This window comes from Salmo trutta, chromosome 6 (assembly GCF_901001165.1).
Source record: "Salmo trutta chromosome 6, fSalTru1.1, whole genome shotgun sequence".
Taxonomy (NCBI): Eukaryota; Metazoa; Chordata; class Actinopteri; order Salmoniformes; family Salmonidae; genus Salmo; species Salmo trutta.
The window spans coordinates 35,638,809-35,666,401 of record NC_042962.1 but is presented as its reverse complement, the minus strand read 5'-3'; the positions used below and the strand labels follow the sequence as shown (position 1 = coordinate 35,666,401).

Here is a 27,593-nt window from a genome sequence, read left to right as displayed (position 1 = left end):
GTGTGTGTATATATATATATATATGTGTGTGTGTGTGTGTGTGTGTGTGTGTGTGTATATATATATATATATATATATATATATATATATAAAATGTTTAAGTTCCTTGCTCTGAACATATGAAAGCTGGTGGTTCCTTTTAACATGAGTCTTCAATATTCCCAGGTAAGAAGTTTTAGTTATAGGAATTGAAGGACTATTTCTCTCTATAACATTTGTATTTCATATACAGTGAGGGAAAAAAGTATTTGATCCCCTGCTGATTTTGTATGTTTGCCCACTGACAAAGAAATGATCAGTCTATAATTTTAATGGTAGGTTTATTTGAACACTGAGAGACAGAATAACAACAAAAAAATCCAGAAAAACGCATGTCAAAAATGTTATAAAATGATTTGCATTTTAATGAGGGAAATAAGTATTTGACCCCTCTGCAAAACATGACTTAGTACTTGGTGGCAAAACCCTTGTTGGCAATCACAGAGGTCAGACATTTCTTCTAGTTGGCCACCAGGTTTGCACACATGTCAGGAGGGATTTTGTCCCACTCCTCTTTGCAGATCTTCTCCAAGTCATTAAGGTTTCGAGGCTGACGTTTGGCAACTCGAACCTTCAGCTCCCTCCACAGATTTTCTATGGGATTAAGTTCTGGAGACTGGCTAGGCCACTCCAGGACCTTAATGTGCTTCTTCTTGAGCCACTCCTTTGTTGCCTTGGCTGTGTGTTTTGGGTCATTGTCATGCTGGAATACCCATCCACGACCCATTTTCAATGCCCTGGCTGAGGGAAGGAGGTTCTCACCCAAGATTTGACGGTACATGGCCCCGTCCATCGTCCCTTTGATGCGGTGAAGTTGTCCTGTCCCCTTAGCAGAAAAACACCCCCAAAGCATAATGTTTCCACCTCCATGTTTGACAGTGGGGATGGTGTTCTTGGGGTCTCATTTTGGTCTCATCTGACCACAACACTTTCACCCAGTTGTCCTCTGAATCATTCGGATGTTCATTGGCAAACTTCAGACAGGCATGTATATGTGCTTTCTTGAGCAGGGGGACCTTGCGGGCGCTGCAGATTTCAGTCCTTCACGGCGTAGTGTGTTACCAATTGTTTTCTTGGTGACTATGGTCCCAGCTGCCTTGAGATCATTGAAAAGATCCTTCCGTGTAGTTCTGGGCTGATTCCTCACCGTTCTCATGATCATTGCAACTCCACGAGGTGAGATCTTGCATGGAGCCCCAGGTCGAGGGAGATTGACAGTTCTTTTGTATTTCTTCCATTTGCCAATAATCGCACCAACTGTTGTCACCTTCTCACCAAGCTGCTTGACGATGGTTTTGTAGCCCATTCCAGCCTTGTGTAGGTCTACAATCTTGTCCCTGACATCCTTGGAGAGCTCTTTGGTCTTGGCCATGGTGGAGAGATTGGAATCTGATTGATTGATTGCTTCTGTGGACAGGTGTCTTTTATGCAGGTAACAAACTTAGATTAGGAGCACTCCCTTTAAGAGTGTACTCCTAATCTCAGCTTTCTGTATTTTTTTGTTGTTATTCTGTCTCTCACTGTTCAAGTAAACCTACCATTCAAATTATAGACTGATAATTTCTTTGTCAGTGGGCAAACGTATAAAATCAGCAGGGGATGTTCTTATAGGCACTTTAGTATTGCCAGTGTAACAGTATAGCTTCCATCCCTCTCCACGCCCCTACCGGGGCTCGAACCAGGAACACATCGACAACAGCCACCCTCGAAGCATCGTTACCTATCGCTCCACAAAAGCCGCGGCCCTTGCAGAGCAAGGGGAACAACTACTTCAAGGTCTCAGAGCGAGTGACGTCACCGATTGAAACGCTATTAGCGCGCACCCCGCTAACTAGCTAGCCATTTCACATCGGTTACACCAGCCTAATCTCGGGAGTTGATAGGCTTGAAGTCATAAACAGCTCAATGCTTGAAGCACAGCGAAGAGCTGCAGGCAACCGCACGAAAGTGCTGTTTGAATGAATGCTTACGAGCCTGCTGCTGCCTACCACCGCTCAGTCAGACTGCTCTATCAAATCATATACTTAATTATAACATGATAACACACAGAAATACGAGCCTTAGGTCATTAATATGGTCAAATCCGGAAACTATCATTTCGAAAAACAAAACGTTTATTCTTTCAGTGAAATACGGAACCGTTCCGTATTTTATCTAATGGGTGGCATCCATAAGTCTAAATATTTCTGTTACATTGCACAACCTTCAATGTTATGTCATAATTACGTAAAATTCTGGCAAATTAGTTCGCAACGAGCCAGGCGGCCCAAACTGTTGCATATACCCTGACTCTGCGTGCTATGAACGCAAGAGAAGTGACACAATTTCCCTAGTTTAATGTTGCCTGCTAACCTGGATTTCTTGTAACTAAATATGCAGGTTTAAAAAATATACTTCTGTGTAATGATTTTAAGAAAGGCATTGATGTTTATGGTTAGGTACATTCATGCAACAATTGTGCTTTTTTCGCAAATGCCCTTTTGTTAAATCATCTCCCGTTTGGTGAAGTTGGCTGTCTTTGTTAGGAAGAAATAGTCTTCACACAGTTCGCAACGAGCCAGGCGGCCAAAACTGCTGCATATACCCTGTACTTGGGACGGTTCTGACTTAGAATATCTGGATATCTACAAATACCTAGGTGTCGGGTTAGACTGTAAACTCTCCTTCCAGACTCACATTAAGCATCTCCAATCCAAAATTAAATCTAGAATCGGCTTGCTATTTCGCAACAAAGCATCCTTCACTCATGCTGCCAAACATACCCTCGTAAAACTGACCATTCTGCCCATCCTCGACTTCGGGGATATCATTTACAAAATACCCTCCAACACTACTCAACAAATTGGATGCAGTCTGTCACAGTGCCATAATATAATAAACACAGAAATACGAGCCTTTGGTCATTAATATGGTCAAATCCGGAAACTATAATTTCGAAAACCAAACGCTTATTCTTTCAGTGAAATATGGAATCGTTTCGTATTTTTTCGAACGGGTGGCAACCCTAAGTCTAAATATTGCTGTTACATTGCAAAACCTTCAATGTTATGTCATAATTATGTAAAATTCTGGCAAATTAGTGAACAGTTCGCAACGAGCCAGGCAGCCCAAACTGTTGCATATACCCTGACTCTGCTTGCACTGAACGCAAGAGAAGTGACACAATTTCCATAGTTAATATTGCCTACTAACATGAATTTCTTTGAACTAAATATGCAGGTTTAAAAAAATATATACTTCTGTGTATTGATTTTAAGAAAGGCATTGATGTTTATGGTTAGGTACACCTTAGCCAAATACATTTAAACTCAGTTTTTCACAATTCCTGACATTTAATCCTAGTAAAAATTCCCTGTCTTAGGTCAGTTAGGATCACCACTTTTATTTTAAGAATGTGAAATGTAAGAATAATAGTAGAGAGAATGATTTATTTATTTCAGCTTTTATTTCTTTCATCACATTCCCAGTGGGTCAGAAGTTTACATGCACTCAATTAGTATTTGTTAGCATTGCTTTTTAATTGTTGAACTTGGGTCAAACGTTTCAGGTAGCCTTCCACAAGCTTCCCACAATAAGTTGTGTGAATTTTGGCCCATTCCTCCAGACAGCTGGTGTAACTGAGTCAGGTTTGTAGGCCTCCTTGCTCACACACGCTTTTTCAGTTCTGCCCACACATTTTCTATTGGATTGAGGTCAGGGATTTGTGATGGCCACTCCAATACCTTGACTTTGTTGTCCTTAAGCCATCTTGCCACAACTTTGGAAGTATGCTTGGGGTCATTGTCCATTTGGAAGACCCATTTGCGACCAAGCTTTAACTTCCTGACCTTCCTGTCTTGACATGTTGCTTCAATATATCCACATAATTTTTCTGCCTCATGATGCCATCTATTTTGAAGTGCACCAGTCCCTCCTGCAGCAAAGCACCCCCACAACATGATTCTGCCATCCCCCGTGCTTCATGGTTGGGATGGTGTTCATTGGCTTGCAAGACTCCCCCTTTTTCCTCCAAACATAACGATGGTAATTATGGCCAAACAGTTCTATTTTTGTTTCATCACACCAGAGGACATTTCTCCAAAAAGTACGATCTTTGTCCCCATGTGCAGTTGCAAACCGTAGTCTGGCTTTTCTATGGCGGTTTTGGGGCAGTGGCTTCTTCATTGCTGAGCGGCCTTTCAGGTTATGTCGATATAGGACTCGTTTTACTGTGGATATAGATACTTTTGTACCGGTTTTCTCCAGCATCTTCACAATGTCCTTTGCTGTTGTTCTGGGATTGATTTGCACTTTTCACACCAAAGTACGTTCATCTTTAGGAGACAGAATGCGTCTCCTTCCTGAGCGATATGACGGCTGCATGGTCCCATGGTGTTTATACTTGCGTACTATTGTTTGTGCAGATGAACGTTGTACCTTCAGGTGTTTGGAAATTGCTCCCAAGGATGAACTAGACTTGTGGAGGTCTACAATTTTTTTCTGAGGTCTTGGCTGATTTCTCTTGATTTTCCCATGATGTCAAGCAAAGAGGCACTGAGTTGGAATGTAAGCCTTGAAATACATCCACAGGTACACCTCCAATTGACTCAAATGATGTCAATTAGTCTATCAGAAGCTTCTAAAGCCATGACATCATTTTCTGGAATTTTCCAAGCTGTTTAAAGGCACAGTCAACTTAGTGTATGTAAACTTCTGACCCACTGGAATTGTGATACAGTGAATTCTAAGTGAAATAATCTGTCTGTAAACAATTGTTGGAAAAATTACTTGTATCGTGCACAAAGTAGATGTCCTAACCGACTTGCCAAAACTGTAGTTTGTTAACAAGAAATTTGTGGAGTGGTTGAAAAATGAGCTTTAATGACTCCAACTTAAGTGTATGTAAACTTCTGACTTCAACTGTACATTTTTCGCGAATGCGCTTTTAAGTCATCACCCATTTGGCGAAGTTGAAGTAGGCTGTGATTCGAAGATAAATTAACAGGTACTGCATTGTGTAATTAACTAGTGATTGTTTTTTTATAAGTGTAATGCTAGCTAGCAACTTACCTTGGCTCCTTGCAGCCACAAGGTCCTTTTGACGCTGCACTCGCGTAACAGGTGGTCAGCCTGCCACACAGTTTCCTCCTGGATTGCAATGTAATCGCCGTCCAAAAAGGTTGATTACCGACTGTTATGAAAACTTGAAATCGGCCCTAGTTAATCGGCCATGCCGATTAAACGGTCAACCTCTACTTGCTACATTGTAAGCTAATTTACTTGTGTGGCTGCTCGTCAAATAGCGTTGCACCTCTGTTGTCATTGATGAAAAGATTTTATGCCGAATGTGTTGCACTAAGGTTTTCACACAAAATACATATAGTTGCACGCTCCTTATCATTCTATTGAAGCAAAAATACACAGACTTTCAACTATATATGGTGTATTCGGAAAGTATTCAGACCCCTTGAATTTTTCAAATTTTGTTATGTTACAGCCTTGTTCTAAAATGGATTAAACAAATATATTCATCAGTCTACACAGAATACCTCATAATGACAAAGCAAAAACAGGTTTTTAGCCATTTTTGCAAATTTATAAAAAATGTCAAATAGAAATATCACATTTACATAAGTATTCAGACCCATGAATCAGTACTTTGTTGAAACACCTTCGGCAGCAATTACAGCCTCGAGTGTTCTTGTGTATGACACTACGAGCTTGACACACCTATATTTGGGGAGTTTTCCCATTCTTCTCTGCAAATCCTCTCATTCGCTGATAGGTTGGATGGGGAGTGTCGCTTCACTGCTTTTTTTTAGGTCTCTCCAGACACATTCGATCCGATTCAAGTCCGGGCTCTGGCTGGGCCACTCAAGGAAATTCAGAGACTTGTCCCAAAGCCACTCCTGTGTTGTCTTGGCTGTGTGCTTAGGGTTGTTGTCCTGTTGGAACTTTAACCTTCGCCCCAGTCTGAGGTCCTTAGCCCTCTGGAGAAGGTTTTCATCAAGGATCTCTCTGTACATTTCTCCGTTCATCTTTCCCTCGATCCTGACTAGTCTCCCAGTCCCTGCCGCTGAAAAGCATCCCCACCTTTTGGCAAACTCCAAGAGGACTAATAAGTGCCATTTACTGAGGAGTGGCTTCCGTCTGGCAACTCTAACATAAAGGCCTGATTGATGGAGTGCTGCAAAGATGGTTGTCCTTCTAGAAGGTTCTCCCATCTCCACAGAGGAACTCTGGAGCTCTGTCAGAGTGACCATTGGATTCTTGGTCACCCTGATCAAGGCCCTTCTCCCCTGATTTCTCAATTTAGCCAGGCAGCCAGTTCTAGGAAGAATCTGGGTGGTTCCAAACTTCTTCCATTTAAGAATGATGGAGGCCACTGTGTTCTTGGGGACCTTCAATGCTGCAGACATTTTTTGGTACCCTTCCCCAGATCTGTGCCTGGACACAATCTTGTCCTGGAGCTCTACGGACAATTCCTTCGACCTCATGGTTTGGTTTTTGCTCCGACATGCACTGTCAACTGTGGGACCTTATATAGACGTGTGTGTGTGTGTGTGCCTTTCCAAATCATGTCCAGTCAATTGAATTTACTAGAGGTGGACTCCAATCAAGTTGTAGAAACATCTAAAGGATGATCAATGGAAACGGGATGCACCTGAGCTTGAGTCTCATAACAAAGTGTCTGAATACTTATGTATACGTTTGCATGAGTCATTAATTGATGATCTGTGCCTTGACTTGTTATATTTCATCACTGAAAATATCTGTTCACATACATAGGTTGACCCAAACAATACAAACATCTTCTGAGCATGACTCCTAATCTTTGGGAATGTCACAGATGTCGTAGGGTGTAGACCAAAACGCAGCGGGAAAATGTATACTCATCTTCTTTTTAATTGTGAAGAAGGAAAAACAAACAAACTAGACAGTCTCGTCAGGCATACAGCAAAACAAGAAACAATCTCCCACAATTCCCAAAACAAACACACTCCTAAATATAGGACCTTCAATCAGAGGCAACAATAGACAGCTGCCTCCAATTGAAGGGCCCAATCCCCATACCTAAACATAGAAATACAATACCCTAGCACAGACATAGAACTAACAACATAGAACTAACCAAAAAAACCCGGACTAATAAATCAAATACCCCTCTACATGAACACATACTCAAACACACCCTGAACCACATAAAACAAATACCCCCTGCCACGTCTTGACCAAACTAATAAGAACAAATAACCCCTTTACTGGTCAGGACGTGACAGGGAAGTTTCGTTCATCAAGAGATGCATAGAACCCCGTCAGTGACATTGTTTTGAATAGTTCTTCAATCACTGCATCAGACTGAAGATTGATAAGCTGAAGTTGCAGGTCAGTGGGAGCATTATCCACATTTAAGGTGAAAGGAGAGGAAAACAACAGCATGTCATTTTCCAACAATTTGAGATCCTCAAAACAATGAGAAAACTGACAGTTCAAAGCACGCAGCAGCGATGTATACTTCTCCTGCTGGTCATTTGATAGGGAACAGACTAATAGTGTCGGAAGGTGGGTGAGCTTGTTGGCTTCTGCTTAGTGGGTCAGGAGGAGTAATTTCCCCTTGTATAGCCTTGTCAAAGCCTTCATCTGATTTTTGAAAGGGCCCTTCCCTTGTAGTTTGGAATTCAGTTCATTCATTAGGGCCATGATGTCCACTGTGAAGGCAAAATCAGCCAACCATTCTTTATCTTGCAGTTGTGGGAACTCCTATAATACATTTTCCTTTCATTTTATTAAACTCAACAATCTCCGACTTCAGGTCCCACACCATTTTTAGCACCTTACCCAAACTCAGCCATCTCTCGTTTGTGTGTTAGGGGAGATCTGCATGACCTGTCTCTTCCAACAGTGAGACAAACTGCCTCTGGTTTAAAGATTTTGCTCTTATGAAGTTTACCACTTTCGTGACAATATCCACAACATGGCTCATTTTCAGAACACATTTACAGAGCACCTCCTGATGAAAATAAGGAAAATAATTTTCTGATCTGGGTTCAGGTCACCTACTTGATCTTGTATCCTTTTCAAAAGGACAACGTTTTTCCTGTCAAGTTTGGGCACCTATCAGTGGTCACACTGGATAACTTTTCAAAACTCAGTCCCAGCTTTGCCACACACTTATTAACCTTCTCCAATAAATCTTTCCCTGTTGTTGTGCTCGTCATTGAAGCAAGCTCCTGAAGCAAGCTCCTCTAATTTCAAAGTCTGGGGTAAGAATATCAACAACTGCGCCGTGTCGTGTGCATCACTGCTCTCATCCAGGGCCAAGGAGAAATAGGTGAAATCCTTTACTTTGTCTTTCAACTTTTGTTCCATATTCTCTGCGATGTCCTCAACACACTGTTCATCTTGACAGGGAAACATTTTCAAGCAGCTCTTTCTTGTCGGGGAAAAGTATTGCCTGCAGAGTCAATTAAACATTCTTTAATGAATTTGTCCTCAATGAATGGCTTGCATGTTTAGCAATTTTGTGGGACAGTACATAGCTAGCTCTCAATTCTGTCGTTTGCTGAACGCAGTTTTGTGAAAAGTCCTTGCTGCTTTTGCAACTGAGCAAGCAACTCTTTCGATGCACTTGCCCTCTGCTCAGAAGACATTCCTATATTTCTCTGCATGCTTCGTCTGGAAGTGTCGGGACACCCTACATTCATTGTCTACTTTCCTTTTCTTTTAAATCTTTGAAAAAGTAATTTTTGCGTAATTTCTTGCTAGCTACTATTTGTAACTGTGACGTGTGTGTCAGCCCGTCAGTCACTGTCTGTCCTCGTGCAGTTGTTATTTTATACGTGCTTTCTAAATAAATGTCCCACAAGCGTTGGGAGTTAAATCATTACACAAAGGTGAGTATTCATTCTGCTTCTAATTTGAATAACAATAACGTTTTTCAAAACTTTACTATCGCAAATTCTTTATGGGATCTGAGCATGATTCCGCGGGCTGTATTTAATCAGGTCGTGATTAAATTTGGCCCCCGGCTGGCCTGGCCTAGTAGCTTCCCAAATGGTAATGATCGAATACATTGGAATTGTAATGTTAGTGAGGCACCATGACAGCCCCGTTCTTGCCAGTTGGATGGGATCAGCAACTTTCTCAGTACTACCCATAAGCCAAGGCTTGGCCTACACTAGCCCTCTATACACAAAGTTAACAAACTAACTTCTTAGGTGTTTTTAGATATGAGTCTATTTAGTGAAGCACCCTGCTGTGTCAACAACAGAGCCCTTAGCCTCCTCCCTGGTGACATCACTGCCGTGCACTAATTGAGGTTTAATACCAGAGCACAGAGTGGAGGGGTATAATTTTCCTCCCCTACCCGAAATAGAGATGGCAGCTTTTCATGTGGTCGAGGTTAATTTGGGATGCAGTGGTACGGTGCAGCTGTATGTGATTTTAAACAAACACCTTGCTCTTTTGTTTTTGTCTCCAACTTTTAGCGTGAGGTTTGAGGGGAATGGAAAGCAAGACCACCTGTCGATCGGTCATTTTGTTTTGAAATGAAAACAATGTTTGTTATAGCGTAAAACTAACTAGACATATATTGTGTGGCAAATGGCACCTCATTGCCTATATAGGTCTAGTACACTACTTTTGACCAGGGCGGGTAAGATTCCATTTGGGACGCAGAAAGAGTTTGGCCTTTACTCAGTTAACCAGTAGACATTTGTGAGTAAAATGAAACTGAAGTGGAAATGGTTTCAAGAACTTTTCAATTAATTTAATCTATAAAACAAAAGGCTACCCATTTCCTCTGACACCACCATCTAAAGAAACCTAATCACTTTGAATCCAAATCGACATATGCCATTGCCAATCCTTTGCCCTGCGGCTGAGTTGATGTTGAGTTTATAGGCTAGCAGAACGAGAGGCATCGATAGCCCTGTAGTATGTAGATAGAATGGCATTTGTGCGTCATTCTAAATAACGCACACACACACACACACACAGAGCCTTAATGTGGCTAATGACATTCAACACGCCCAGGAAAACACACATCTCTCTGGCCGCTTGCTCTTTATCCCCGCTGTATAAACAGCAGGCCTGTTTGAAGTGGAAAGCTTTAATCACAAATGTAATGATTTACATTGCAAGGGGGTTGCTGCTTACTACCCGGATGGTGATGCGGAAGGAGGGAGGGAGGGTCCAATGTAAATGCCTGCCCAGCCCTGTGGAGGGAAAATGAACCTGATAACAGCAATGGATTGTAGGTCAGGACAAAATCAGAATCGCAGTTTTAACAGAAGGTTTGGGTTTAGTTGAACATCCTGGTAGATATGCAGAAACATACATAAAATATGATGCCATAGAATATATTTTAAAAAACAGGCAGCATACCTTTTCGCCTCCTGTTGTACATTGTGTAGCAGCCTTGCTCCACTAGTACATACTGCAGTGTTTTAGTGCGTGAAAATTAGATTAGTTACTTGGGTAGCTGACAGAAGCATGCTCTGGTCATCATACTAAGCCTGAGGTTATATTCGAAAAGGTTTGTGGTTTTAGAGCTGAGCCCTTAAACGGTTTCTCATCACAATGTCTCTCACACACACACACACAGCAGCCTCATGGATCTCTGCTGGGCCAAAGCCTGTTAGCTCCTATTCGTACCGTCTGAGTTGATAATGCGGAGTGTCAGTCAGTTGACTTAAAGCCTCACAGATATGGGACTAGTTCCCTTTCAGTCGGTCATACGGTATACCATACTATGGGGAGTCAACGACGAATCGTATTCACCTGAAGAAAAACTGAAATCGCGCCCAACAGGATAATGGATGCCGAGCCCGGCTTTTGAAGCCCCGCCTTCCTGGCTATAATTCCAGTACTCGCATTCATTTCCAAATTTTTTTGCTCTTCTGTTCACCTGAAGTAAGAACATGACACGCAATTTGCAAACTTTTCAAGCACACAAAGACTGCAAGATTCGGCTCGGACTTGGGTGTATGTTAGTGGGGAGAGAGTACTCGTTCCCTAGATGTTGCTAATTTTGGGACTGGGTATCGGTTTTTATCTGCTAAACGCTACCTACTTTCTGCTCTGCTTGTGTAGCTAATTCTTCCTTGCTTGGTTTGGATTTGTGTTTGCTAAAAACTAGAGGTCAACCTATTTATTTATCTATTTATTTATTTTAATTTTAAAAAATTAAATGATTTTTCAACGCCGATATCGATACCGATTTATTGGAGGACCAAAAAAGACGGAACCGATTAATCGGCCGATTTGTATGTACATTTTTATGTCATATTGGCAATTACAACAATACTGAATGAACAATGAACACTTCTATTTTAACTTAATATAATACATCAATAAAATCAATTTAGTCTCAAATAAATAATGAAACATGTTCAATTTGGTTTAAATAATGCAAAAACAAAGTGTTGTAGAAGAAAGTAAAAGTGCAATATGTGCCATGTAAAAAAGCTAACGTTTAAGTTCCTTACTCAGAACATGAGAACATATGAAAGCTGGTGGATCCTTTTATCATGAGTCTTCAATATTCCCAGGTAAGAAGTTTTAGGTTGTAGTTATTATAGGACTATTTCTCTCTATACCATTTGTATTTCATATACCTTTGACTATTGGATGTTCTAATAGGTACTTTAGTATTGCCAGCCTAATCTCGGGAGTTGATAGGCTTGAAGTCATAAACAATGCTTGAAGCATTGCGAAGAGCTGCTGGCAAATGCATGAAAGTGCTGTTTAAATGAATGCTTACGAGCCTGCTGCTGCCTACCACCGCTCAGTCAGACTGCTCTATCAAATCATAGACTTAATTATAATATAATAACACACAAATACAAGCCTTAGGTCATTAATATGGTCAAATCCGGAAACTATCATTTCGAAAACAAGACATTTATTCTTTCAATGAAATACGGAACCGTTCTGTATTTTATCAAACGGGTGGCATCCATAAGTCTAAATATTGCTGTTACATTGCACAACCTTTAATGTTATGTCATAATTACGTAAAATTCTGGCAAATTGGTTTGCAATGAGCCAGGCAGCCCAAACTGTTGCATGTACCCTGTTTAATATTGCCTGCTAACATGAAATTCATGTTAGCAGGCAATATTAACCTCTCTTGGGTAGGGGGCAGTATTTTCACGTCCGGATAAAAAACTTACCCGATTTAATCTGGTTATTACTCCTGCCCAGAAACTAGAATATGCATATCATCGTTTGATTTGGATAGAAAACACCCTAAAGTTTCTAAAACTGTTTGAATGGTGTCTGAGTATAACAGAACTCATATGGCAGGCCAAAACCTGAGAATATTCTATACAGGAAGTGCCCTCTCTGACCATTTCTTGGCCTTCTATAGCTTCTTTATCGAAAACAGAGGATCTCTGCTGTAACGTGACATTTTCTAAGGCTCCCATAGGCTCTCAGAAGGCGCCAGAACGGGGAATGATGACTCTGCAGTCCCTGGCTGAAAAACAGTAGGGGTTTTGGATAGTGGTCGATCTGAGAACAATGACACGGGTGTGCGCGTGCATGTGAAGACACCATTTTCTTCTTTCAGTCTTTGAACGAAAACAACGTCTCCCGGTCGGAATATTATCGCTATTTTACGAGAAAAATCTCATAAAATTTTATTTTAAACAGCGTTTGACATGCTTCGAAGTACGGTAATGGAATATTTTGAAATTTGTTGTCACTACATGCGTCCACGCGTCACCGTTCGGATAGGGACCTGAACGCACGGACAAAACAGAGGATATTTGAACATAACTATGGATTATTTTGAACCAAAACAACATTTGTGGTTGAAGTAGAAGTCCTGGGAGTGCATTCTGACGAAGAACAGCAAAGGTAATCCAATTTGTCTTATAGTAATTCTGAGTTTAGTGAACGCCAAACTTGGTGGGTGTCAAATTAGCTAGCCCGTGATGGCGAGCTATCTACTCAGAATATTGCAAAATGTGCTTTTGCCGAAAAGCTATTTTAAAATCTGACACCGCGATTGCATAAAGGAGTTCTGTATCTATAATTCTTGAAATAATTGTTATGTTTTTTGTGAACGTTTGTCGTGAGTAATTTAGTAAATTCACCGGACGTTTTCAGTATGTTTGCTAGTTCTGAACGTCACATGCTAATGTAAAAGCTGGTTTTTGATATAAATATGAACTTGATTGAACAAAACATGCATGTATTGTATAACATAATGTCCGAGGAGTGTCATCTGATGAAGGTCATCAAAGGTTAGTGCTGCATTTAGCTGTGGTTTTGGTTTTTGTGACATTATATGCTAGCTTGAAAAATGGGTGTCTGATTATTTCTGGCTGGGTACTCTCCTGACATAATCTAATGTTTTGCTTTCGTTGTAAAGCCTTTTTGAAATTGGACAATGTGGTTGGATTAACGAGAGTCTTATCTATCAAATGGTGTAAAATAGTAATATGTTTGAGAAATTGAAGTTATAGCATTTTTGAGGTATTTGTATTTCGCGCCACACGATTCCACTGGCTGTTGACTAGACGCTAACGTCCCACTCGCCCAGAGAGGTTAAAAGAAAATCATGTTAGCAGGAAATATTAACTAAATATGCAGGTTTAAAAATATATACTTGTGTATTGATTTTAAGAAAGGCGTTGATGTTTATGGTTAGGAACACATTGGTGCAACGACAGTGCTTTTTTTTGCGAATGCGCTTGTTAAATCACCGTTTGGCTAAGTAGGCTGTGATTCAATGATAAATTAACAGGCATCGCATTAATTATATGCAACACAGGACAAGCTAGATAAACTAGTAATATCATCAACCATGTGTAGTTAACTATTGATTATGTTAAGATTGATTGTGTTTTATAAGATATGTTTAATGCTAGCTAACACCTTACCTTGGCTCCTTGCTACACTCGCATAACAGGTAGTCAGCCTGCCATGCAGTCTCCTCGTGGAGTGCAATGTAATCGGCCATGATCGGTGTCCAAAAATGCTCATTACCGATTTGTTATGAACTTGAAATCGGCCCTAATTAATCGGCCATTCCGATTAATCGGTTGATCTCTACTAAAAACCCACTAATTTCTGTTCTGCTTGTGTAGCCAGTGCTTCCTTGCTTGAGTAAGATGGCCAGTGGTAAGAGTAAGTTCAAAAAGGCTGACCAGCCAAGTTTGAACCTCCGACCATGCCCTTGCTCATATGGTTTCACAATGAAAATTAAAGATACGAGTGCTGTCCTGTTTGCCTAGTGTGGAAATACTCGCAGGAAGCTTTGGCTCGGACCAGTTCGTGTAACCATGGTCTCATGCTGGGTTCACCTTCCATTGGAGTCGGGCTGACTGTGAGAAAGATTGGGGCTGCTAGCGAAGGGTCTTCCAGTGAAGCGACCTCGGTAATGGGGTTGTCTGAGGCAGGGAGAGAGTAACGGGGCTAATTCTAGCACAGTGCTTCCGAATAAACAGTGTCGGTTCTTGGTGGATCAGCTGGACAAAGTGTACCAGGAGAGTGCAGTATCATCCAGGTGTGGGCATAATAAACACAGTTCCTTCCCCACATTCAGACACAAGGTTGTCAAGAGTGGTAGATATGAAAACAAGCATTCCAACAAGAACAAAAATTATCCCAGTCCTCTGGGTGGCGCTCTGCCCCTTCAGGAGATAATGTATAGGAGACTGGCAGCGTGACCCGTCCAGTGGCGTGGCATGCACAGTTTCACCATGGGTGATGAGGACAGTGACTAAGGAATACGGTCTCTGCAGTTCGCTGTGCTCCCTTCTCTGTTTCGTGGCGTAATTACGGTAATTGTCCCCAAAGGTCAAAGCCCAGGCTACTCGGGTGGTCCCCTTCTCAGATATACAGAGCGGTTACAGTGTGTACTACTTAGTTCCCAAGAGCGATGGAACGTTTCATCCCATTCTGGACTTGGTTGTTTTAAAAAAGCACATCAAGGTTTGCAAGTTCAAAATGCTCACACTAAGCCGGCGATTGGTTCATGTCCTTGCGTATTTTCTTGTGGCTACACGTCTTCCCCACAGAAAGTTTTGGAGGTTTCATTTCGAGGGTGTGGCCTAAGAGTTTTTGGTCCTGTGCTTCTGGCTCTGCCTATCGCCCAGCACCTTTTCTATGGTAGTGGAAGCAGCTTTGGCACCGGTGTGGTGCCAGGGGATACAGAGTATTGGCCTATCTGGACAATAGCCTGGTTGTAGTGGAGTCAGGGAAGCAGGTGGAACTCCACACTGCCACGCTGGTTTCCCATATTCAGTCTTTGGGGTTCATAGTGAATCACAAGAAAATCACAAGACTCCCACTCAGCGCATTCAGTTTCTGGGTCTCTTTCTGGACTCTGTTCTGAATCGTGTTTTTGTCCCAACAGAGGAGGGTCGCATTCCGGCTCTGTCTGGCACAATTTCAGCTGAGGCACTCTGTGCTTTTTTGCTTGTGCCTGCGGTTATTGGGTCTGATGGCCTCTATGATAGCTGTGCCTCTGAGACTTTTGCTGATATGTGTGTTTCAGCGCTGGGTGACTGGTACGTGTCTTGACGCATCTTGCCACTGCCATCAGTTGCTCAAGGTATCCCCCATTGTATCTAAGGGCATTGACTCCTTTGAGGGACCCGTGACTGCTGTTGCAGGGGGTTCTCATGGGCCGGGTAGTGTCCCGCAGGCTGATCACAACACACATCCGTATTGGGATGGGGAGCGCTGGTTGTGGGCTACTGGGAAAGAGGGATTGGGTCAACAGCACTAAGGGCGCTGCATATCAATCACCTACAACTACTGACTGCTAGCACTGAGGCATTTCCTTCCGATGTTGGAGGGCCAGCATGTGTTGGTAAGGTGCGACAACTGGATGGTGGCGTACATTAAAAGGCACGGGGGGACGCGGTCTCTCTCTCTCCTAAAACCTGGCCAGTTATCTGCTCGTATGGAGCAGTGCGCATTTCCTCTTGCGCATGGCGACGTATCTTCCCGGATCTCTCAATGTGGGAGAAGATCTAATTTCCAGGAGTAGAGACTGCAACCCTTGGTGGTTGCCCATGGGCCGATGTATATCTGACGTATATCTTTATGAATCGCGAGAACGCGTATTGTCGTCTGTTCTTCTCAATGAGGGATCTGGGCGCATCGTTGGGAACGGATGCTTTGGCGTATCAGTGGCCTCGGACCCTGCTCTATGCGTTTCCTCTGTGGGACCTAATTCAGGCCACCGTGGAGCGGGTCCGTCAGAAGGAGGGTCTGTTGTTGATTCTGGTGGCTCCCCATTGGACCAGACAATCCTGTTTCCCAGAGATCATCCACCTGTTGGGCGGGGACCCATGGTTCCATGTCGCCGGGATCTGTTGTCCCAGGCACATGGGAGAGTTTGGCACCGACGACCGCAGATAGGGGATCTGGGGGTTTGGCCCTTGAAAGTTGAATTTGACAACTAGGGGTTTACCCTCAAACTTGATTACGACTATATAGTTTGCACGTGCGCCCTTTACGAGAGGGATGTATACATATAAGTGGCACGCTTTTAAGGGTTAGTGTCAAGTTAAGAGTTTCTCCTTTTCAGAGTTCTTTTGTGGACATTTTGATGTTCTTGCAAGAGCTTTTTGAGCAGGGCTTTTCTTTTTTTCCACATTGATGGTTTATATGGCAGCCATCTCGGCGTATCATGTAGGGATTGACGGCTCTACCCCGGGGTCTCATCCTCTGGTGGGTGTGGTTTCTGAAAGGCGTACGTCGGCTCAGACCAATGTCTTAAGTCTATGGCGCCGACGTGGGACCTGGTTTTGGTCCTGGACGCTATGTGTGAGCCTCCGTTTTAACCATTGGACTTGACCTGATACCTCGTTCCCTCCTTCAGGGAACAGTAGCTATATTCATAACTGTATACTCACTCACCTCACCCACTCACCCACTCACCCACTCACCCACTCACTCACTCACTCACTCACTCACTCACTCACTCACTCTCCCATCTCTCATGCTCTGTCTCTCTCTCTGGAAAGAACATGCATAACACTGGGATATTCAAGGACTTTCTGTACTGTGGTTGTATTCTGAAATTCTGACTCATATTACAGCACTGTTGTTATATTTAGGGGCGGTTTCCCGGACACACTAAGACTAGTCTTGGACTGCGAAACACTTTTAATTGAGATTCACCATTGATCTTGCTTTTAAATCCAGGATGAGGCCATGTATGTTTAGAGTTTAGTGTTCCTCTCCTATTTACATATGTTGCACATGGATTACTTAAGCATTTATTTAGACTAATCTTTGTAAAGTAGAATTAAAGCTGCTTTGCCCAGAGGAGTCACTATATGTTGTAAATTAAAACAAGTATTTAAGACTGCAGAAGAACAGAGGCAGCATTCCAGAGTTGCGTGTCCACCCTTCTCATCCTCTATAATTCATCCTGACATCTAGAGCCATTATTCTATGAATATGCACTGAAAACACTGCTCTGCACTTGTGTGTGCGCGTTACCGTTACTCTGAAACAATGGAGGTGTCAGGGTGAATTCTCTCTCTGGCAGAGTACTCCGAGAGCTTAGTGATGTACCTAGGGTTTTGCTGAGTTGCAGGTGAATGATGGTGTCTGAGGTTTTTCTCTTATTTTTCCTCCCTTGTCTTTTTCCCCTCCTTTTCTCCTGCTTTTCACTCTTGAGGTGTTTTAACAAGGTTGTTGGAAGAGGATAAGGCGTGTTAAATGAATAATTTACACACTGGAGCACTCTTTCTTTATTTAATATAGAGCCTCACAGGGTGGCCGGGGGTCCCCAACCATCCGCCCGGGCCGACCTGGTACGCTAAACGAGGCGTCGCTCTGGTTAATATAGTGGCAGGGCAGCAGGCCTTTAGTCTGTGTTTGTGTGTGCGTGCGTACGTGTGTGGGGGGGGAAATAATGTGATTTTACAGTAGTATATTTAGTTTCATTCATTCAGTACAGTGCACTCAGTTGTCTTGTTGTGTTTGTGTTCCAGGGGACCGTGGAGAGGGTCAGGGAGAGGATCAGACCCCTGTCACTGCCGCTGGGAGAGAGGAGGTGCCACAACACAGGAAGTAGGGGCCACAACAGAGGTAGGAAGAGGACGGAACAAGCCCATTGGTAATCATAAACGCTTCTCCAGGCATCACAAAGATATGTCTACATCTTTGTATGTCCAACAGGCACTGTTTGGTCACGTAAAATAACTAGGTCTACGTGAAGACGGAGAAACCCCTAAAAGTGTACCATACCTCTTCATGTTCAGGGCAGGGATAAGTGTTCCTCTACTCTCCTCATGTCCTGTTTACACAGACAGCCAGAGCAAAAGAGCGCCAAATGAGCCGTCCACATCTCCTCTTCTCTGTGTGATCCTCCTCTCTCCTCCTCACAGGAGAGTCAAATCCCTCAGCTATCATTGACCTCGTTCTAAAAATAGATAATCTAACTCAGCCATCACATCTTTCACCATCTCCCGTTTTCTTTTTTTCCATCAATGCCTTACTGTAATGGCTGAAAGGACTGGATTAGTTTATCCTGAATGGCTTTCACCTGTCCTGCCGTGACAGGTCAGTGTTCATGGAGGAAAGGTCACAAGGAAAGGAAGCTAGCTGCCTCGATTGAGACAAAGCCACTGTTTTCCCTCTGCTTTATGCCTGCTCTCCTCTCTTGAGCCTAGTACAGTCCGTTCCTATGTCTATCTAACCTAGCGCAGTGCTTACCCCCCCACCATAAAGCTAGCTAGTGAGGGTAAGGTTGTGTCTGTCTATCTGTGTGTTTGTGGTTAATTTAACAGCATCACTGAAGGTAACTACAGTAATTATCCAGGGTTCCCTTTGATCTTGCCAGACAATGTTTCCCAGGTTCTAATGCCCATCAAAGACTCTGGAGCAGCTGCTCAATTAGTGTAGTAACCTTTTCTAACTTTGTGTGAGAGAGAGAGACAGGCTTTCACATTTCCCTCCCTATACCTCAGGAATGAGCACTGTGTTCTTCAGTACAGCACTAACTAACCAGACCTGGGTTTAAGTGGTATTTGATTTATATTCAAATATTTTTTGCGTTTGATTGGAGTGTCAGACTGGTGGGTTTTGCAGTTTCTGAGCTATTCCATTTGTTCCATTGCGCCAGGCAAGTTCAAACAAGAACAGTTAAAGTATTTGAAAGATTTCAAATACAATTTGAACCCAGGTCTTGAGTGTCATTCTTCAGCACTAACAGACAAAATTGCTCTCATTCAGTTAAGACATTCAGTATGCATTAATGCACAGGCACAAACACGCGCACAAACAGGAGGCTGCTGCGTTGTCTGTGAAGGCTGTGTGGGCTGTTTCTGGGTCTTTATTGTGTGTGTGTGTGTGTGTGTGTGTTCATGTGTTTGCAAATGCATGCATGTCTGTCTTTGTTAGTGTATGGAATTTGAGCTAAGCTTTCATCTGTAAACAGGTGCTAAAACAGAGCCACAAGACCCATTTTTATACTAGTGTGAGGTTCTATATAATAAGTACTAATACTCCAGGCTACTCGATGTAAAGTAAGAGAATGTTGCCTTAACTTGAGGTGACCTGCTTTTAGAAACTTCACATCACCTCTTAGAGGAGGAGAACCTGTGGGATGATCTGCATATTCCTTTGATCTCAGGGAGCAGTCATCATTAAAGAAGAGAGGACCGAGTCAGTGTGCCTCTTACTTTAGCCCCTCTGCTACCTATACCTGGTGCATCTAGCACTACCACAGCCCCACCGTTAAGATCACCCTTCTCTGAAGCATGAAGCTGCCCTTCACTTCAAACAGCTCCTTGAGGTGCCTTGGTGTAGTCAAAGCCAATGCCACTCTGTCCTTCACCACCCAGTCTGCTGATAGTGGTACACTGCCCTTGGATTGAGGGATGTTAATTTCTCCTCCCGTCCTCTCTGTTTATTGGTCTCTCTGTTCCTCACGTCCCTGAACCTGCTTGAGGGAGAGAGAGAGACTTTCTTTAATGATACATTTTCATATCATTAAATCCTCACCACCCCCCTTCAAAAAAAAGGCTGCATACTCAGCTTACCCTCTACCCACGATACTAAACAACATCACAATAACCAAAACCTCACCCCTTCTACAACCGTATATCATGAAAATTATTCATTTAAACAGTCTGAAGGTAGACCCTTAAGCAAGGTTGTGTCCCACATCCTCAACCTTAAACGTTTCCTGGGTGAGAGGACACCATAACTCTCATTTTTCACAGTGTGTTGTACTGATCTTACAAACTTTCCCAGATCGCAAAAAAATGCTTGACCCATCTGCATGACTGGCTGTCAGCTCTGGACCCATTGAGGAGGAGTCTGAAAAGAAAGCCTTCCTTATCGTCCTCTTCCTCAGACTCGTCTTCCTCGTCTCCATCTCCCAACCTGACCTCCTGCCCTTGGGGTATATACGTACGGTCACTGTGGGGACCGTACGTATATGGTCCCCACTGTTCTTTGGTGCCTTTGACCACACCAGCCTCTCACCTCCCACCTCCTTTCTTCTCCCACTTATTTTCCTCTTCCACATGACACCCTCCTCCAGCCCCCTAGTCGCCTACCCTTCCCCACTATACTCTCCTCGTCCACTAGCATAGCCTGACTAGGCCCAGCCTCATCTACACCGCCATCTATAGCATGACTAGGCCCAGCGTCTGCTGCCAGCGCCTCATGGCCCCCTTGACCTTCATTTCCCCAACTGGCGCTTGTACCCTCACCTTGTCTACGGCCTTAATGTGGGCACCGCTGCTCCCGAGTGGTGCTGCGGTCTAAGGCACTGCAGATTGTGATAATAAAATGGCGCCGGAGTAGAAGGCAGACGTTCTACGTGTCCCCAACCGATTGTGTTATTTTGTACATAATGTTGCCGCTACTGTCTCTTATGACTAAAAATAACTTCTGGACATCAGGACTGCGATTACTCACCACAGACTGGCAGAATCCTTTTTTTCCGAGTCTGATGAGCCTGATGTGAATGATATACTGCTTTCTTGGGAACAGGCCCAGATCCCTGTGATTTGCATGAAGAGGAGGCCAAGAAAAGGGGACGGAGGGCAGGCTGACGTCTGAGAATTCTTAGGCGATCAAATAAACCCCTACTTCCTTCCATTCTGCTAGCAAATGTGCAATCTTTGGAGAATAAAATCGATGACCTACTCGGAATATTAAACTACCAACGGGACATTCAAAACTGTAATATCTTATGCTTCACGGAGTTGTGGCTGAACGACGATACTATCAACATACAGCTGGCTGGTTATACACTCAACAAGCAAGAGAGAACAGCGGACTATGTCTTTTTTGTAAATAAATAACAGCTGGTGCACGATATCTAAGGAAGTCTCGAACTATTGCCCACCTGAGGTGTAGAGTATCTCATGATACTACACCTCAATTAGTGTATGTAAACTTCTGACCCACTGGAGTTATGATACAGTGAATTAAGAATGAAAGAATCTCTGTAAACAAATGTTGGAAAAATTGCCTGTGTCATACACAAAGTAGATGTCCTAATCGACTTGTTAACAAACTATAGTTTTGGCAAGACATTTGTGGAGTGGTTGAAAAACAAGTTTAATGACTCCAACCTAAGTGTATGTAAACATCCGACTTCAACTGTATATACCCCAACCAGAAGCCATGGATTATAGGCAACATCACTGAGCTAAAGGCTAGAGCTGCCTCTTTCAAGGAGCGGGACTCTAACCCGGAAGCTTATACGACATCCCGCTATGCCCTCCGACGAAAACCATCAAACAGGCAAAGCATCAATACAGGACAAAGATCGAATCATACTACACCGACTCTGACGCTCTTCGGAGCAAACTATTACCGACTACAAAGGGAAGCACAGCCGGAGCTGCCCAGTGACACGAGCCTACAAGATGAGTCAAACTACTTCTATGCTCGCATCGAGGCAAATAACACTGAAACAGCATGAGAGCACCAGCTGTTCCGGAAGACTGTGATCACGCTCTTTGCATCCGATGTGAGTAAGACCATTAAACAGGTCAACATTCACAAGGCCGCAGGGCCAGACGGATTACCAGGATGTGTACTGAGAGCATGTGCTGACCAACTTGCAAGTGTCTTCACTGACATTTTCAACCTCTCCCTGTCAGTCTGTAATACCAACATGTTTTAAGCAGACCACCATAGTGCCTGTGCCCAAGAACACTAAGGTAACTGGCCTAAATGACTACCAACCCGTAGCACTCATGCCTGTAGCCATGAAGTGCTTTGAAAGGCTGGTCATGGCTAACTTCAACACCATTATCCCAGAAACCCTAGACCCACTCCAATTTGCATACCCCCCCAACAGATCCACAGATGATGGATTGCACTCCCCACTGCCCTTTCTCACCTGGACATAAGGAACACCTATATGAGAATGCTATTCATTGACTACAGCTCAGCTTTCAAAACCATAGTGCCCTCAGAGCTCATCACTAAGCTAAGGACCCTGGGACTAAACGCCTCCCTCTGCAACTGGATCCTGGACTTCCTGACGGGCCGCCCCCAGGTGGTAAGGGTAGGTACAACACATCCGCCACGCTGATCCTCAACACAAGGGCCCCTCAGGGGTGCGTGCTCAGTTCCCTCCTGTACTCCCTGTTCACTCATGACTGCACGGCCAGGCACGACTCCAACACCATTGTTAAGTTTGCCGATTACACAACCGTGGTAGGTCTGAACAACGACGAGACGACGAACCTATAGGGAGGTCAGAGACCTGTTGCCAGGGCAACAACCTCTCCCCCAATGTGATCAAGACGAAGGAGATGATTGTGGACTACAGGAAAAAGAGGACCGAGCACTCCCCCTTTCTCATCAACAGGGCTACGGTGGAGCAGGCTGAGAGCTTCAAGTTCTTGGTGTCCACGTCACCAACACACTAACATGGTCCAAGCACACCAAGACAGTCGTGAAGAGGGCACAACAAAACCTATTCCCTCTCAGGAGACTGAAAAGATTTGGCGTGGGTCCTCAGATCCTCAAAAGGTTTTACAGCTGCAGCATCAAGAGCATCCTGACTGTTTGCATCACTGCCTGGTATGGCAACTGCTCGGCCTCAGACCGCAAGGCACTACAGCAGGTAGTGCGAACGGCCCAGTACATCACTGGAGCCAAGCTTCCTGCCATCCAGGACCTCTATACCGGGCGGTGTTAGAGGAAGACCCTAAACATTGTCTAAGATTCCAGCCACCCTAGTCATAGACTGTTCGCTCTGCTACCGCACGGCAAACGGTACTAGGTCCAAGAGGCTTCTACCCCCAAGCCTGAACATCTAATCAAATGGCCACCCAGACTATTTGCGTTGCCCCTCTTCCCCCTCTTGTACACCACTGCTACTCTCTGTTGTTATCATCTATGCATAGTCACTTTAATAACTCTACGTACATGTACATATTACCTCAACTAACCCAGTGCCCCCGCACATTGACTCTGTGCCGGTACCCCTCTGTATATAGTCTCGTTATTTTACTGCTGTTCTTTAATTACTTGTTGCTTTATTTCTTATTCTTATCTGTATTTTTTTAACTGCATTGTTTGTTAGGGATTCGTAGGTAAGCATTTCACTGTAAGGTCTACACATGTTGTATTAGGCTGTTGGTCGACTGAGATTTCTTTAGTCAAACAGTTGCAAATTATTTATATTTTTCAAACACAAGACACCTGTCTGATTCGTGCCTGTCTCAGTGGACTAATCCATTGCAGAGGCTGCGGGGATGGCACAGTCCATCACTCAGGCATCAGCAATGGAAGGCACTCGTGCCGTGAGGGTATTTGCCTTCTCAGTGCTTGAAGCGTCACTATAGACACCATGGTTCGAATCCAGGCTTTATTACAACTGGTCGTGATTGGGAGTCCCATAGGGCGGTGCACAATTGGCCCAGCATCGTTCGGGTTTGGCTGGTGTAGGCCGTCATTGTAAATAAGAATTTGTTCTTAACTGACTTGCCTAGTTAAATAAAGGTTACATTTAAAAATTGTAAAAAATTATGCCCCAAATCACCTCACTCAAAACACTGCAGACTGTCTTTGCTGGCAAACCCCGCATAGAGCCTCTCGCCATGCCTTACTTTAAAATGCACATTTAACTGTTATTCATTGTTGTTCAGAAATATGAACACTTGCCTACGGATTGAAACAACAAATATTCCACTAACAATCAGCCTGCAGTCAACTCTTTTCATGAACACAACCACCGCTTTTGTTCATTCTGTATAAATTCAGCTCCTACCTGTTCACCGACTGTGAGCAGAGAGAGCTCCCCCTCAAACTTCAGTTGACCTGGCTGGCAGACCTGCATCTGAGGTGTTGGAATGCTATAGATCCAGTGACGCTTTCCTTTCCTTTAGCTAGCTCCCCCTGATCTCAACAACTCCTTCCCGGCTCACTTCCTGTAAGGAGATCCTACATCACAGAGAGATGGAGAACTTCCCCACCTCTCTGACTGCGCCCCATGCTCTACCATTTAATCTGTGTACTGTACACAGTACATAGTGCCTAAAATTAGAAGGCCACGAGATTCCTTCCACCCTAGCGTTGTTTTGATGTTTTCTACTGTTCTGTGATGTGTTGTTGGTTGTGTTCTGTAGCGTGATCATTAAGGTGGGACTGGAGAAGCAGGTGTTTTCTTAGTGTCCCTCTCAAGGTTGCCACAGCATCACTTTCCCCCACTGGGGGAGAACTTCATTAAAATAGTTTGGGAGCCAGCACTAGAGGAGAGGTGTGTGTGTCTGTCTGTGTGTCTGTGTGTCTGTCTGTGTCTGTCTGTCTGTCTGTCTGTCTGTCGGAAAGTCTACTTTGTAAGGAGAGCAGCACATCACTTGTTACTGCCCTTCCGTCTTGTGCTTTGAAATCTTTCTATACTAGTTAGGCTCACATCTATATATTTTCTCTACCTCCACTAACAACTGACAGCACAACCCCCCCCCCCCCCCCCTCTGCCTTACCACTCTTTAGTAATGTCTGACCTATTCTACGTTTGCGTCTCAAATGGCACCCTATTCCATAGTGCACCACTTTTGACCCGAGCCCTATGGGCCCTGGTCAAAAGTAGTGCCCTACATATGGAATAGGGTGCCATTTGAGACACAATGGGTCCAAATGTGTTAGAGAAGTGAAAGGTCAGGTAAAGGTTTAGTGTGGAACACTGTTAGAAGACTAACACACACTTCCTGCTCCTTAACCCTCTGGAAATGTTGGTCTCATCCAGAGTTTGCTTCCCAAATGGCACCCTATTTCCTTTATAGTCCACTACTTTTGATCAGTACCCATATAGTGCACTATATAGAAAATAGGGTGCCATTTGGGACACATCCAGAGAGCTGAGAAAAAAACACATTCTCGCTCTATCTCTCTCTCTTCTAACCCGGACGTGACATCACCTAGGCCTGGTGATAGACGGGACTGTTGGTGTGACACACACACAAAAACACACACGCACAAGACTTCGAAAATCCAGGAGGACAGGACGTGTGTGCGTGTGTAGCCGTGAAAGAACCCTAACAGTGTAATGGAAATGACACACACACACACACACACGTCCTCGTCAACAACAAGGCCAGGTCAAAGTTGATTGGCTGGTTTGCAGCATCCTGCCTTTCTCCTCTCCTCTTCTGCACAGGAAATGAATACCTCTCTGTCCGTGGTGGCTCCTTCCGACAGAATTGTCACTCTAGTATATGGAAGTCTACAGCCATATTTGGCATTTTAGAAGGAGCACATTACACATGGAGGTCGGCTTGAACAGATCCGATTGTATCACAAAAGTAGACAGAATATCTTCACTACTGTATCAATTAAGCAAGATTTTGCTTAAAAAATAAATTACTTGTAAACATCATTTGAAAAAACAATAGGCTACATAGGCTCTTTTGGCGGAATTCAGAATGCTGAGGGTTTATCCTCTTTCCACCCTCCATTGAGTTGGATATTGATTGATCCACATCCCTATTCAGAGCCAAGCGGCAAGATCGTAATTGGAATCCCATTTCTCTCTTATTGATCTGTTCAGGTGACAGCTAATGACATACGGTGGTATGCTTCTGTTCCTGTATGTCCACTCTGCATGGGACTGTATACCATGGGCTATGTCCTAAATGGCACCCAATTTCATATGTTGTGCACTACTTTTGACCATAGGGCATGTACACTGAGTATACCAAATAGGAACACCTTCCTAACATTGAGTTGCACCGTCCCTACCCTTTGCCCTCAGAACAGCCTTAATTTGTCGGTGCATGGACTCTACAAGGTGTCGAAAGCGTTCCACAGGGATGCTGGTCGATGTTGAGTCCAATGCTTCCCACAGTTGTGTCAAGTTGGCTGGATGTTCTTTGGGTAGTGGAACATTCTTGATACACACAGGAAACTGTAACGATGAAAACCCCAGCAGCGTTGCAGTTCTTGGCTCAAACCGATGTGCCTGGCATCAACTACCGTACCCCGGTATTTATATTTATGACATTTTGTCAGCCGGTTATTGGCATGCAAAATACTGCCGATCTCATGGTAATTTACTGATAATTAACATAAACATGTCTAGCATCTCCAGGCCTCCATGCATACAAGCCACTGATGCACGCCTTTGTAACATCTACATTTTAAAAAGTCTAATAAATTAATTTAATATGCACCATAATACATAAAATATTTATTTTAGTCAGGTCTAAAGAAACATGATATGAAGAAAATGTATTTCAGAAGAACAAAATATGAGTTGGCCTTCTGTAGGCCTATGTTATTTGGCTATGCGCCATGCTGTAGGCTGGTTCATTTAGCTGAGAAGATATGCTTATAAGTCCTGTGACATTATTTTATATGATTTTATAGTAAGAATAATATAATTGAGCTGAATGACATAGAAAGGATATTTTTCCTATTATGGAGCGAGGGCGTAAAAGTGATAATTTGATGTAACAGGTCCTATATGCTAGATTTAGAGTTAATTGGCAAATTTAGTTGTGAATGATACAGAACTTAGACTGTCTTAGAAATCAAAACATATATGAGCTGCATGGTGCAACTATAGGCTATTGATGATTTGAGAAAGTATGGAGAAAAAAAGCTCCGGCTGCACAGCTGTTCTCATCATATTTTCACCGATCAGACTATTCTCAATTTAATCTTGTCTTTAATAATCTGTCAAATTTTTTTCAATTTAGAATTGAATATTATCAAATGGGCAGGAACAGGGTTTTATAGTGGAACATGTGCCTAATATGAGCATCTGAGACACAGGCAGAAAAAAACTAAGCGCACACTTCCAACAACGAAACAAGTTCAAGTCGAGCAGTCATTTGAAAGAGTAACAACATTTCTCAAAGGCGAAATCCATTAACGCCAAGATAATGGAATGCATTGCCCTTGACAATCAACCGTTCCCTCTCGTGGATGATGTTGGCTTTCGCTGACTGGTCGAGCACCTCGAGCCCCGTTACACACTACCAAGTGGGCGCTATTTTTCAGATGTTGCCCTACTGGAGTTACAGTATTGTTGAAACGCACATCCATTAGCTACTTGCTATGGGCTTCACTGCTATTAGCTTCACGACTGACATTTGGACCAGTGATGTCCACCCCAT

At 43.4% G+C, this 27,593-nt stretch overlaps 1 protein-coding gene across 2 annotated transcripts in view; it reads left to right on the top strand.

Annotated features, from left to right (window-relative positions):
• Window positions 1-27,593, top strand: part of LOC115195876 (zinc finger protein 438) — a 101,170-nt gene that overhangs the window by 51,597 nt on the left and 21,980 nt on the right. Inside the window, exon 2 of one of the 2 annotated variants that reach the window (XM_029756203.1) lies at window positions 17,988-18,084. The gene's annotated coding sequence lies outside the window, so the exon portion shown is untranslated. Of the gene's footprint in view, window positions 1-17,987; window positions 18,113-27,593 lie in introns of both variants that reach the window. The other variant, XM_029756204.1, reaches the window with a different exon arrangement.